The sequence below is a fragment of the Oncorhynchus mykiss genome, chromosome 2, assembly GCF_013265735.2.
Source record: "Oncorhynchus mykiss isolate Arlee chromosome 2, USDA_OmykA_1.1, whole genome shotgun sequence".
NCBI lineage: Eukaryota > Metazoa > Chordata > Actinopteri > Salmoniformes > Salmonidae > Oncorhynchus > Oncorhynchus mykiss.
In genome coordinates, this window is record NC_048566.1 from 55455076 (window position 1) to 55467681 (window position 12606).

The window sequence follows — 12606 nt, forward strand, 5'->3', positions numbered from 1 at the left end:
CATTACCGCCCTAGATCATTTTCTTTGGTTATCGTCACAGCCGTGCACATTCTCCCTTAAACCGAAACCACGATGGCTCTCAAGAAACTACACTGGACCTTGTGCAAACTGGAAACTGCATATCCTGAGGCCACGTTTATTATAGCTGGGGACTTTAAACCTCTTAGGGATTACGGATCGCTAGCGGTCCACGTGCGACAACATCCGGGGGAAATTGCTGAATACCAAAGTCAAAATAAGAAAATCGAAATATTAAACATTCCTGAACATACAAGTGTCTTACATCATTTAAAAGCTAAAGTCCTTCTTTATATCCAAAAAGTATGTTTAGTTGGCACAATTGATTTCAGTAATCCAGTCCTTCAACATGCATAAAAAGGAATCCAGAAAGCTACTGGTAAACTTTGATCAAACAATGTTTCTAATCAAAAGTCAAACAACGTTTCTAATCAATCCTCAGGTACCCTAATATGTAAATAAATGATAATATTTCAGACAGAAAGAACAGTGTTCAATAGATAATAATAATAATCACAGTAGTTGTCGAGGGTGCAGCAAGTCAGCACCTCAGGTGCTGAACAGTTGAAACTGGAGCAGCAGCACGGCCAGGTGGACTGGGGACAGCAAGGAGTCCTCATGCCAGGTAGTCCTGAGGCATGGTCCTCGGGCTCAGGTCCTCCGATAGAGAGAAAGAAAGAGAGAAAGAGAGAATTAGAGAGAGCATATTTAAATTCACACAGGACACCGCAATAAGACCGGAGAAATACACCAGATATAACAAACTGACCCTAGCCCCCCGACACATAAACTACTGCAGCATAAATACTGGAGGCTGAGACAGGACGGGTCAGGAGACACTGTGGCCCCATCCGATGATACCCCCAGACAGGGCCAAACAGGAAGGATATAACCCAACCCACTTTGCCAAAGCACAGCCCTCATACCACTAGAGGGATATTTTCAGCCACCAACTGACCATCCTGAGACAAGGTCGAGTGTAGCACACAAAGATCTCCGCCACGGCACAACCCAAGGGGGGGGGGGGGGGGACGCCAACCCAGACAGGAAGATCACATCAGTGACTCAACCCACTCAAATGATGCACCCCTCCTAGGGACGGCATGAAAGAGCACCAGTAAGCCAGTGACTCAGCCCCTGTAATAGGGTAAGAGGCAGAGAATCCCAGTGGAAAGAGGGGAACCGGCCAGGCAGAGACAGCAAGGACGGTTCGTTGCTCCAGAGCCTTTCCATTCACCTTCACACTCCTGGGCCAGACTACACTCAATCATATGACCCACTGAAGAGATGAGTCTTCAGTAAAGACTTAAAGGTTGAGACCGAGTCTGCGTCTCTCACATGGGTAGGCAGACCATTCCATTAAAATGGAGCTCTATAGGAGAAAGCCCTGCCTCCAGCTGTTTGCTTAGAAATTCTAGGGACAATTAGGAGGCCTGTGTCTTGTGACCGTAGTGTACGTGTAGGTATGTATGGCAGGACCAAATCAGAAAGATAGGTAGGAGCAAGCCCATGTAATGCTTTGTAGGTTAGCAGTAAAACCTTGAAATCAGCCCTTGCCTTAACAGGAAGCCAGTGTATGGAGGCTAGCACTGGAGTAATATGATAATTTTTTGGTTCTAGTCAGGATTCTAGCAGCCGTATTTAGCACTAACTGAAGTTTATTTAGTGCTTTATCCGGGTAGCCGGAAAGTAGAGCATTGCAGTAGTCTAACCTAGAAGTAACAAAAGCATGGATTAATTTTTCGGAATAATTTTTGGACAGAAGTTTTCTGATTTTTGCAATGTTACGTAGATGGAAAAAAGCTGCCCTTGAAACAGTCTTGATATGGTCGTCAAAAGAGAGATCAGGGTCCAGAGTAACACCGATGTCCTTCACAGTTTTATTTGAGACGACTGTACAACCATTAAGATTAATTGTCAGATTCAACAGAAGATCTCTTTGTTTCTTGGGACCTAGAACAAGCATCTCTGTTTTGTCCGAGTTTAAAAGTAGAACGTTTGCAGCCATCCACTTCCTTATGTCTGAAACACAGACTTCTAGCGAGGGCAATTTTGGGGCTTCACCATGTTTCATTGAAATGTACAGCTGTGTGTCATCCGCATAGCAGTGAAAGTTAACATTATGTTTTCGAATGACATCCCCAAGAGGTAAAATATATAGTGAAAACAATAGTGGTCCTAAAACGGAACCTTGAGGAACACCAAAATGTACAGTTGATTTGTCAGAGGACAAACCATTCACAGAGACAAACTGATATCTTTCCGACAGATAAGATCTAAACCAGGCCAGAACTTGTCCGTGTAGACCAATTTGGGTTTCCAATCTCTCCAAAAGAATGTGGTGATTGATGGTATCAAAAACAGCACTAAGGTCTAGGAGCACGAGGTTAGATGCAGAGCCTCGGTCTGATGCCATTTAAAGGTCATTTACCACCTTCACAAGTGCAGTCTCAGTGCTATGTTGGGGTTTATAACCAGACTGAAGTATTTCGTAAACATTGTTTGTCTTCAGGAAGGCAGTGAGTTGCTGGGCAACAGCCTTTTCAAAGAATTTTGAGAGGAATGGAAGATTCGATATAGGCCGATTAGTTTTTTATATTTTCTGGGTCAAGGTTTAGCTTTTTCAAGAGAGGCTTTATTACTGCCACTTTTAGTGAGTTTGGTACACATCCGGTGGATAGAGAGCCGTTTATTATGTTCAACATAGGAGGGCAAGTTGTGACCGGCGTTACCTTAGATTGTAAATTGTCATGGTCAAAACATATGGATTCAATGGTTGCAAAGATGGGGAGAGGTCTAGCCGTAATAATATCTGCTTTTTTGACACCACATTCCAAAAAGCAAGTTCTGCAGGCTCTTGTTTTGTCTAATCTTGATTATTGTCCAGTCGTGTGGTCCAGTTAAGCTACATCTGGCCCAGAACAGAGCAGCATGTTTTGCTCTTAATTGTAATCAGAGGGCTAATATAAATACTATTGTCATGACTGTCCTGACCAGGTCAGGTTACAGGAGACCACAACCCTACCGATTATCTCTCAACCCCAACAGAGGAGGAGAGATCGAGGGGTCTGAAGATGTGGGGGGTTTTATGGTCCCTCACGCCCCTGGTAAATCTCAGGCCACAGACAAATTCCTTTGTCCTGTTACTGAGAACCAGCCTCAGAACATTAAACATGAAATAAAGGGACTTTGGAACAATGGTTTTCGTCAGCCACAATGGTGGTCATGACGGTAGATGGAATATGAAAATGTATGTCATTTTTGTTTTGTTATTAAAGGTTAATAGATTACGTTATTACGAAAACATTGTAACGTGAAGAGTTTTCCTAGTAGATGTTTGATGTTTTTACATTGTACATTGTATGGAAAATATCCAAATCAAAGAGAATGTTTTGGGGAAGATGAAATGTTAAGTTAGTTGTCTAAAATTGGATTTGAATAAAACCTAGACCTTGCTCTTAACTTGGTACGCCCAGAGAATTGCCCTAAATGTGGCTACGCCCACTTCTGACCCAAGGGTATAAAACCTGTGAGTATAGAATTTACAGGAGGACTACGTGACCCCAGCTGCAGCAAGGTCTAAAAAAGTCAACGAACCCAGAACGCAACGCAAGTTTGAGGACAAAGAAAACCTTTTCTACCCAAGCTACGGATGAGTAGCTGTGTCTAAGGGGGCGAATTCAAGTCAAACCACCTAGCCTCCATCTCCCATAGAATCGTGGTATCTAAAGGGTTTCATTCCTATGCTGTGAGCTCTGAGCTACAGCTGTCTGTCCTCAGAAGACCCCTTCCAGAGAAATGGGTGAGGGAACAGACTCCTAACCCAAAAAGGACACTGACATCGGGAGGACGAGCAGGGAGGTGTGCAGGAGAAGTGCGTCATCGAACAGCGGAAAGGTCCACGCAAAGAATCCTCGGAGATCATCCCCACGTAACTACATCATTATATTCTGACACATAAGAGCGGCAGTTTGGGGCAAAGCTAGGGTTAGAATAGCGTAGCTGACAAATTCACCCAAATATATATTTCTCTTGTGTACTTTCTTTTTTCTCTCTCTATTGAAATCCTCATTGTGGCTAACACGCGCCATAGTGTGTTGGCCCGTTATACTAAGTTCTAATCAATAGCCTATAATGTGTTTTGTCTATGTGTATCTTTTATCATCATTTTAGCTTTTTAGTAAATAAATAATCAACTTCATAATTCATTAGTGAGACTCGGGTCCGTGCAGATTCACGGGCTATACGATGTTCAGAATGAGATTGGTAGAGGCAACTGGTTAATTAGCGGCTGTTGTAAAATCTATATTCTGATATTCTTTGAGTTAATTTGGGAAATAGAAACTCAATTAAAACTAGTTTTCCCATGGTGCCCCAGGTTAATGAGTTAATAATTGCTTGATTCAGTTAATCCCGCAATTAGAAACTTGTAATCATTCGATGAGCAACAGTCGTCACATTAGCTAATACAACGTCACGACACTATGCATGCCAGTCTCTCTTGACTAAGAGTTGAGGAGAGACTGACTGCATCACTATTTTAATAAGAAACATGAATGTGTTGAAAATCCCAAATTGTTTGCATAGTCAATTTACACACAGCTCTGATACACACATTTATCCCACCAAACATGCCACCAGGTATCTTTCCATAGTCCCCAAATCCAGAACAAATTCAAGAAAACATACAGTATTATATAGAGCCATTGTTGCACGGAACTCCGTTCCATTTCATATTGCTCAAATAACAACGCCTCTCCCCTATTTGACCTAGATAGTTTGTGTGTATGCATTGATATGTAGGCTACATGTGCCTTTTTAAAAATTTACATAGTTCTGTCCTTGAGCTGTTCTTGTCTAATTTTGTACTATGTTTCATGTTTTGTGTGGACTCCAGGAAGAGTAGCTGCTGCTTTTGCAACAGCTAATAGGGATCCTAATAAAATACCAAATATCAAATACCAAAACTGACAGATTTTTATGGGGATTATTTTATTATGCCAATTGATTTCCACAGGGGCGCGGACATCAATTTTAGGGTTTTTTAACAAGTCACATAATAAGTTTCATAGACTCACTGTGTGCTAATAGCGTTTAACATGATTTTTGAATGACTCTTCAGGGATTTCACCATGAGGCCAATGGTGATTTTAAAACAGTTACAAAGTTGAATGGCTGTGATAGGAGAAAACTGAGGATGGATCAACAACATTGTAGTTACTCCACAATACTAACCTAGCTGACAGAGTGAAAAGCAGGAAGCCTGTATAATGTAACAAGGCACTAAATAATACTGTGAAAAAAGTGGCAAAGCAATTCACTTATTGTCCTGAATACAAATGTTTGGGGCAAATCCAATACATCACGGAGTACCACTCTCCATATTTGCAAGCCGATTGGTGGCATCATGTTATGGGTACGCTTGTAGTTGTTAAGGACTGGGATGTTTTTCTGGATAAAGAAGAAACCGAATGGAGCTAGGCACAGGCAAAATCCTAGAGGAAAACCTGGTTCAGTCTGCTTTCCACTAGACACAGAGATTCATTCACACTTCAGCAGGACAATAACCTAAAAGACGAGGCCAAATCTACACTGGAGTTGCTTACCAAGAAGACAGTGAATATTCCTGAGTGGCCGAGTTACAGTTTTGACTTAAATCTGCATGAAAATACAGTGGGGCAAAAAAGTATTTAGTCAGCCACCAATTGTGCAAGTTCTCCCACTTAAAAAGATGAGAGAGGCCTGTAATTTTCATCATAGGTACACTTCAACTATGACAGACAAAATTAGAAAAAAAAAATCACATTGTAGGATTTTTAATGAATTGATTTGCAAATTATGGTGGAAAATAAGTATTTGGTCAATAACAAAAGTTTATCTCAATACTTTGTTATATACCCTTTGTTGGCAATGACAGAGGTCAAACGTTTTCTGTAAGTCTTCACAAGGTTTTCACACACTGTTGCTGGTATTTTGGCCCATTCCTCAGATCTCCTGCAGATCTCCTCTAGAGCAGTGATGTTTTGGGGCTGTTGCTGGGCAACACGGACTTTCAACTCCCTCCAAAGATTTTCTATGGGGTTGAGATCTGGAGACTGGCTAGGCCACTCCAGGACCTTGAAATGCTTCTTACGAAGCCACTACTTCGTTGCCCGGGTGGTGTGTTTGGGATCATTGTCATGCTGAAAGACCCAGCCACGTTTCATCTTCAATGCCCTTGCTGATGGAAGGAGATTTTCACTCAAAATCTCACGATACATGGCCCCATTCATTCTTTCCTTTACAGGGATCAGTCGTCCTCATCCCTTTGCAGAGAAACAGACCCAAAGCATGATGTTTCCACCCCCATGCTTCACAGTAGGTATGGTGTTCTTTGGATGCAACTCAGCATTCTTTGTCCTCCAAACACGACGAGTTGAGTTTTTACCAAAAAGTTATATTTTGGTTTCATCTGACCATATGACATTCTCCCAATCTTCTTCTGGATCATCCAAATGCTCTCTAGCAAACTTCAGACGGGCCTGGACATGTTCTGGCTTAAACAGGGAGACACGTCTGGCACTGCAGGATTTGAGTCCCTGGCAGCATAGTGTGTTACTGATGGTAGGCTTTGTTACTTTGGTCCCAGCTCTCTGCAGGTCATTCACTAGGTCCCCCCGTGTGGTTCTGGGATTTTTGCTCACCGTTCTTGTGATCATTTTGACCCCACGGGGTGAGATCTTGCGTGGAGCCCCAGATCGAGGGAGATTATCAGTGGTCTTGTATGTCTTCCATTTCCTAATAATTGCTCCCACAGTTGATTTTTTCAAACCAAGCTGCTTACCTATTGCAGATTCAGTCTTCCCAGCCTGGTGCAGGTCTACAATTTTGATTCTGGTGTCCTTTGACAGCTCTTTGGTCTTGGCCATAGTCGAGTTTGGAGTGTGACTGTTTGAGGTTGTGGACAGGTGTCTTTTATACTGATAAAAACTACAAATAAAAAAAATTACTCTCTCCAGAAATAAGTCTCTCACTGTTGCCGCCTGCTACCGACCCCCCTCAGCTCCCAGCTGTGCCCTGGACACCATTTGTGAATTAATCGCCCCCCATCTAGCTTCAGAGTTTGTTCTGTTAGGTGACCTAAACTGGGATATGCTTAACACCCCGGCAGTCCTACATTCTAAGCTAGATGCCCTCAATCTCACACAAATCACGAAGGAACCCATCAGGTACAACCCTAAATCTGTAAACAAGGGCACCCTCATAGACATCATCCCGACCAACTGGCCCTCCAAATACACCTCCGCTGTCTTCAACCAGGATCTCAGCGATCACTGCCTCATTGCCTGTATCCGCTACGAATCCGCAGTCAAACGACCACCCCTCATCACTGTCAAACGCTCCCTAAAACACTTCTGTGAGCAGGCCTTTGTAATCGCCCTGGCCCGGGTATCCTGGAAGGATATTGACCTCATCCCGTCAGTTGAGGATGCCTGGTCATTCTTTAAAAGTAACTTCCTCACCATTTTAGATAAGCATGCTCCGTTCAAAAAATGCAGAACTAAGAACAGATATAGCCCTTGGTTCACTCCAGACCTGATTGCCCTCGACCAGCACAAAAACATCCTGTGGCGGCCTGCAATAGCATCGAATAGTCCCCGCGATATGCAACTGTTCAGGGAAGTCAGGAACCAATACACGCAGTCAGTCAGGAAAGCAAAGGCCAGCTTCTTCAGGCAGAAATTTGCATCCTGTAGCTCTAACTCCAAAAAGTTCTGGGACACTGTGAAGTCCATGGAGAACAAGAGCACCTCCTCCCAGCTGCCCACTGCACTGAGGCTAGGTAACACGGTCACCACCGATAAATCCATGGTTATCGAAAACTTCAACAAGCATTTCTCAACGGCTGGCCATGCCTTCCTCCTGGCTACTCCAACCTCGGCCAACAGCTCCGCCCCCTCCCGCAGCTACTCGCCCAAGCCTCTCCAGGTTCTCCTTTACCCAAATCCAGATAGCAGATGTTCTGAAAGAGCTGCAAAACCTGGACCCGTACAAATCAGCTGGGCTTGACAATCTGGACCCTCTATTTCTGAAACTATCTGCCGCCATCGTCACAACCCCTATTACCAGCCTGTTCAACCTCTCTTTCATATTGTCTGAGATCCCCAAGGATTGGAAAGCTGCCGCAGTCATCCCCCTCTTCAAAGGGGGAGACACCCTGGACCCAAACTGTTACAGACCTATATCCATCCTGCCCTGCCTATCTAAGGTCTTCGAAAGCCAAGTCAACAAACAGGTCACTGACCATCTCGAATCACACCGTACCTTCTCCGCTGTGCAATCTGGTTTCTGAGCCGGTCACGGGTGCACCTCAGCCACGCTCAAGGTACAAAACGATATCATAACCGCCATCGATAAAAGACAGTACTGTGCAGCCGTCTTCATCGACCTTGCCAAGGCTTTCGACTCTGTCAATCACCATATTCTTATCGGCAGACTCAGTAGCCTCGGTTTTTCTGATGACTGCCTTGCCTGGTTTACTACTTTGCAGACAGAGTTCAGTGTGTCAAATCGGAGGGCATGCTGTCCGGTCCTCTGGCAGTCTCTATGGGGGTGCCACAGGGTTCAATTCTCGGGCCGACTCTTTTCTCTGTATATATCAATGATGTTGCTCTTGCTGCGGGCGATTCCCTGATCCACCTCTACGCAGACGACACCATTCTGCATACTTCCGGCCCGTCCTTGGACACTGTGCTATCTAAACTCCAAACGAGCTTCAATGCCATACAACACTCCTTCCGTGGTCTCCAACTGCTCTTAAACGCTAGTAAAACCAAATGCATGCTTTTCAACTGTTCGCTGCCTGCACCCGCACGCCAGACTAGCATCACCACCCTGGATGGTTCCGACCTAGAATATGTGGACATCTATAAGTACCTAGGTGTCTGGCTAGACTGTAAACTCTCCTTCCAGACTCATATCAAACATCTCCAATCTAAAATCAAATCTAGAGTCGGCTTTCTATTCCGCAACAAAACCTCCTTCACTCACGCCGTCAAACTTACCGTAGTAAAACTGACTATCCTACCGATCCTCGACTTCGGCGATGTCATCTACAAAATAGCTTCCAACACTCTACTCAGCAAACTGGATGCAGTTTATCACAGTGCCATCCGTTTTGTTACTAAAGCACCTTATACCACCCACCACTGCGACCTGTATGCTCTAGTCGGCTGGTCCTCGCTACATATTCGTTGCCAGAAACACTGGCTCCAGATCATCTACAAGTCCATGCTAGGTAAAGCTCCGCCTTATCTCAGTTCACTGGTCACGATGGCAACACCCACCCGTAGCACGCACTCCAGCAGGTGTATCTCACTGATCATCCCTAAAGCCAACACCTCATTTGGCCGCCTTTCGTTCCAGTTCTCTGCTGCCTGTGACTGGAACGAATTGCAAAAATCACTGAAGTTGGAGACTTTTATCTCCCTCACCAACTTCAAACATCTGCTATCTGAGCAGCTAACCGATCGCTGCAGCTGTACATAGTCTATCGGTAAATAGCCCACCCAATTTTACCTACCTCATCCCCATACTGTTTTTATTTATTTACTTTTCTGCTCTTTTGCACACCAATATCTCTACCTGTACATGACCATCTGATCATTTATCACTCCAGTGTTAATCTGCAAAATTGTAATTATCCGCCTACCTCCTCATGCCTTTTGCACACAATGTATATAGACTCTCTTTTTTTTCTACTGTGTTATTGACTTGTTAATTGTTTACTCCATGTGTAACTCTGTGTTGTCTGTTCACACTGCTATGCTTTATCTTGGCCAGGTCCCAGTTGCAAATGAGAACTTGTTCTCAACTAGCCTACCTGGTTAAATAAAGGTGAAATAAAAAAATAAATAAAAAATAACAAGTTCAAACAGGTGCCATTAATACAGGTAACGAGTGGAGGACAGAGGAGCCTCTTAAAGAAGAAGTTACAGGTCTGTGAGAGCCAGAAATCTTGCTTGTTTGTAGGTGACCAAATACTTATTTTCCACCATAGTTTGCAAATAAATTCATTAAAAATCATACAATGTCATCTTCTGGATTTTTTTTCTCAATTTGTCTGTCATAGTTGAAGTGTACCTATGATGAAAATGACAGGCCTCTCTCATCTTTTTAAGTGGGAGAACTTGCACAATTGGTGGCTGACCAAATAATTTTTTGCCCCACTGTATATGGCAAGACTTGAAAATGGTTGTCTAGCAATGATCAACAACCAATTTGACAGAGCTTGAAGAATTTTGAAAATAATCATGTACAATCCAGGTGTGCAAAGCTCTTAGAGACTTAGCCAGAAAGAATCACAGCTATAATCGCTGCCAACTGTGAATTTAACATGTATTTACTCAGAGGTGTGAATACTTACATAAATTACATCTTTGTGCATTTCATTTTCATTTAATTTGCAAACATTTCTAAAAACATGATTTCACTTTGTCATTATGGGGTATTGTGTGTAGGTGGGTGAGAAAAAATATATTTTGAATTCAGGCTGTAGCACAACAAAATGTGAAATAAGTCAAGGGGTAGGAATACTTTCTGAAGACCCTGTACCTTTGTCTACCTTTGTCTAAGACGAACTTTGTATTACAAGCCGCTAAAAGTATTGTATGATGCAGGAGATGTCGTTTTCATACTAGTACTCTGGTATGGTTCCAGTGTATGTACTCATCCTCCTGTTAAATATGCATGGCGATCCCACGGCAGCCTCTGAGCCCTCCCACACACAGTACAGAGTAAATAGCATATCTAACAGCTAGTATCTGACGATTGAGGTGACGCCATGTACACAGCCGTTGGGCAAACACCCACGCTATGCGGTTGCCTGAGAGTGTTGCCTCATCAGAGAAAGAATCCAGCCTTACATCTACGTCTATTCTATTCTCTAAGTTGGCACCAAAAAGCACTTCATCTGATTGAGCTTAAACCCTAGCTTGGAGAGGTGAGGTTACAAGGGAAGTTGTGTCTCATACCGCAATCTCAGGGGTGTGAAAGCTGCCTCTGCACATTGCTGAACTTTCAGGGAGCTAGTGCTAGCCTGAATGGAAGAGAGAGATAATTGTTGGCTGTTCCTTGAAAAGCAAACCCTAGAAACCTGTGTGTGTCCTGGGAGGATGCTTATATGAAGAAAAAAAAGTCCAACATTTTGATTGATGTGAACCCATCGCCTCGACAAATAGAGCGAGACAGCACATTGAACGTAAACATACGGACTGTGAACTTCAGATAGTCACTGTTCCCAGAACATTTGTTAGGTTGCGGTCAAATGTTCTCGTAACACAGCAACTGTCAAGTCGTGCTGATGATTATACAATGTTTGTATAAAACATTTGCCTGATGTCACAAAAACATTCCCAGAACACATTTAATCTTTTCTTTAAAGGTTCCCAGAATGTTTCAATAGGTTGTCATTATTGAAAGAGATTGTGATATCTCAAATCTCAAAATAGGGCTACTTAATGTTAGATCCCTCACTTCCAAGGCAGTTATAGTCAATGAGCTAATCACTGATCATAATCCTGATGTGACTGGCCTGACTGAAACATGGCCTAAGCCTGATTAATTTACAAGTGAAATGAGGCCTCTTCTCCTGGTTACACTAGTGACACTAGTGTTGCAAACATTTACGATAGCAAATTTCAATTTACATCTATGCAGCCTACTCAACACATTTTTATAGCTACTGTTTACAGGCTTCATGTCTTGGTATACAGTGTTCCTAACTGAGTTCCCTGAAATCCAATCGGACCTTGTAGTCAAGGCAGATAATATTCACATTTTTGGTAATTTTAATATTCACATGGAAAAGTCTACACACCCACTCCAAAGGCTTTCCGAGTCATGATCGACTCAGTGGGTTTAGTCCAACATGTCTCCTGACCTACTCACTGCCACAGTCATACTCTGGACCTAGTTTTGTCCCGTGGAATAAATATTGTGGATCTTAGCTTTTTTCCTCATAGTCCTGGCCTATCGGACCACTAATTTTTTAAGTTTGCAATCGCAACAAATAATCTGCTTAGAGCCCAACCAAGGATCATCAAAAGACGTCTATAAATTCCCGGACAACTCAAAGATTCCTGGATGCCCTTCCAGACTCCCTTCACCTACTCAAGGACGCCGGAGTACAAAAATTGGTTAACCCCTAACTGAGGAACTCAATTTTACCTTGCGTAATACCCTAGATTCAGTCTCACCCCTAAAAACAAAAAACATTTATTATAAGTAACTAGCTCCCTGGAATACAGAAAATACCAGAGCCTTGAAGAAAGCTTCCAGAAAATTGGAACGGAAATGGTGCTACACCAAACTGGAAGTCTACCAACTAGCTTGGAAAGACAGTACCGTACAATATCGAAGAGCCTCCACTGCTATTTTTTATACTGTCGCAAATATAACTAAATTAATTAACTTCTTTGACGAAAAGATCATGATCATTAGAAAGCAAATTACGGACTCCTCTTTAAATCTGCATATTTCTACAAAGCTCAGTTGTCCTGAGTCTGCACAACGCTGCCAGGACCTAGGATCAAGGGAAACACTCAAGTT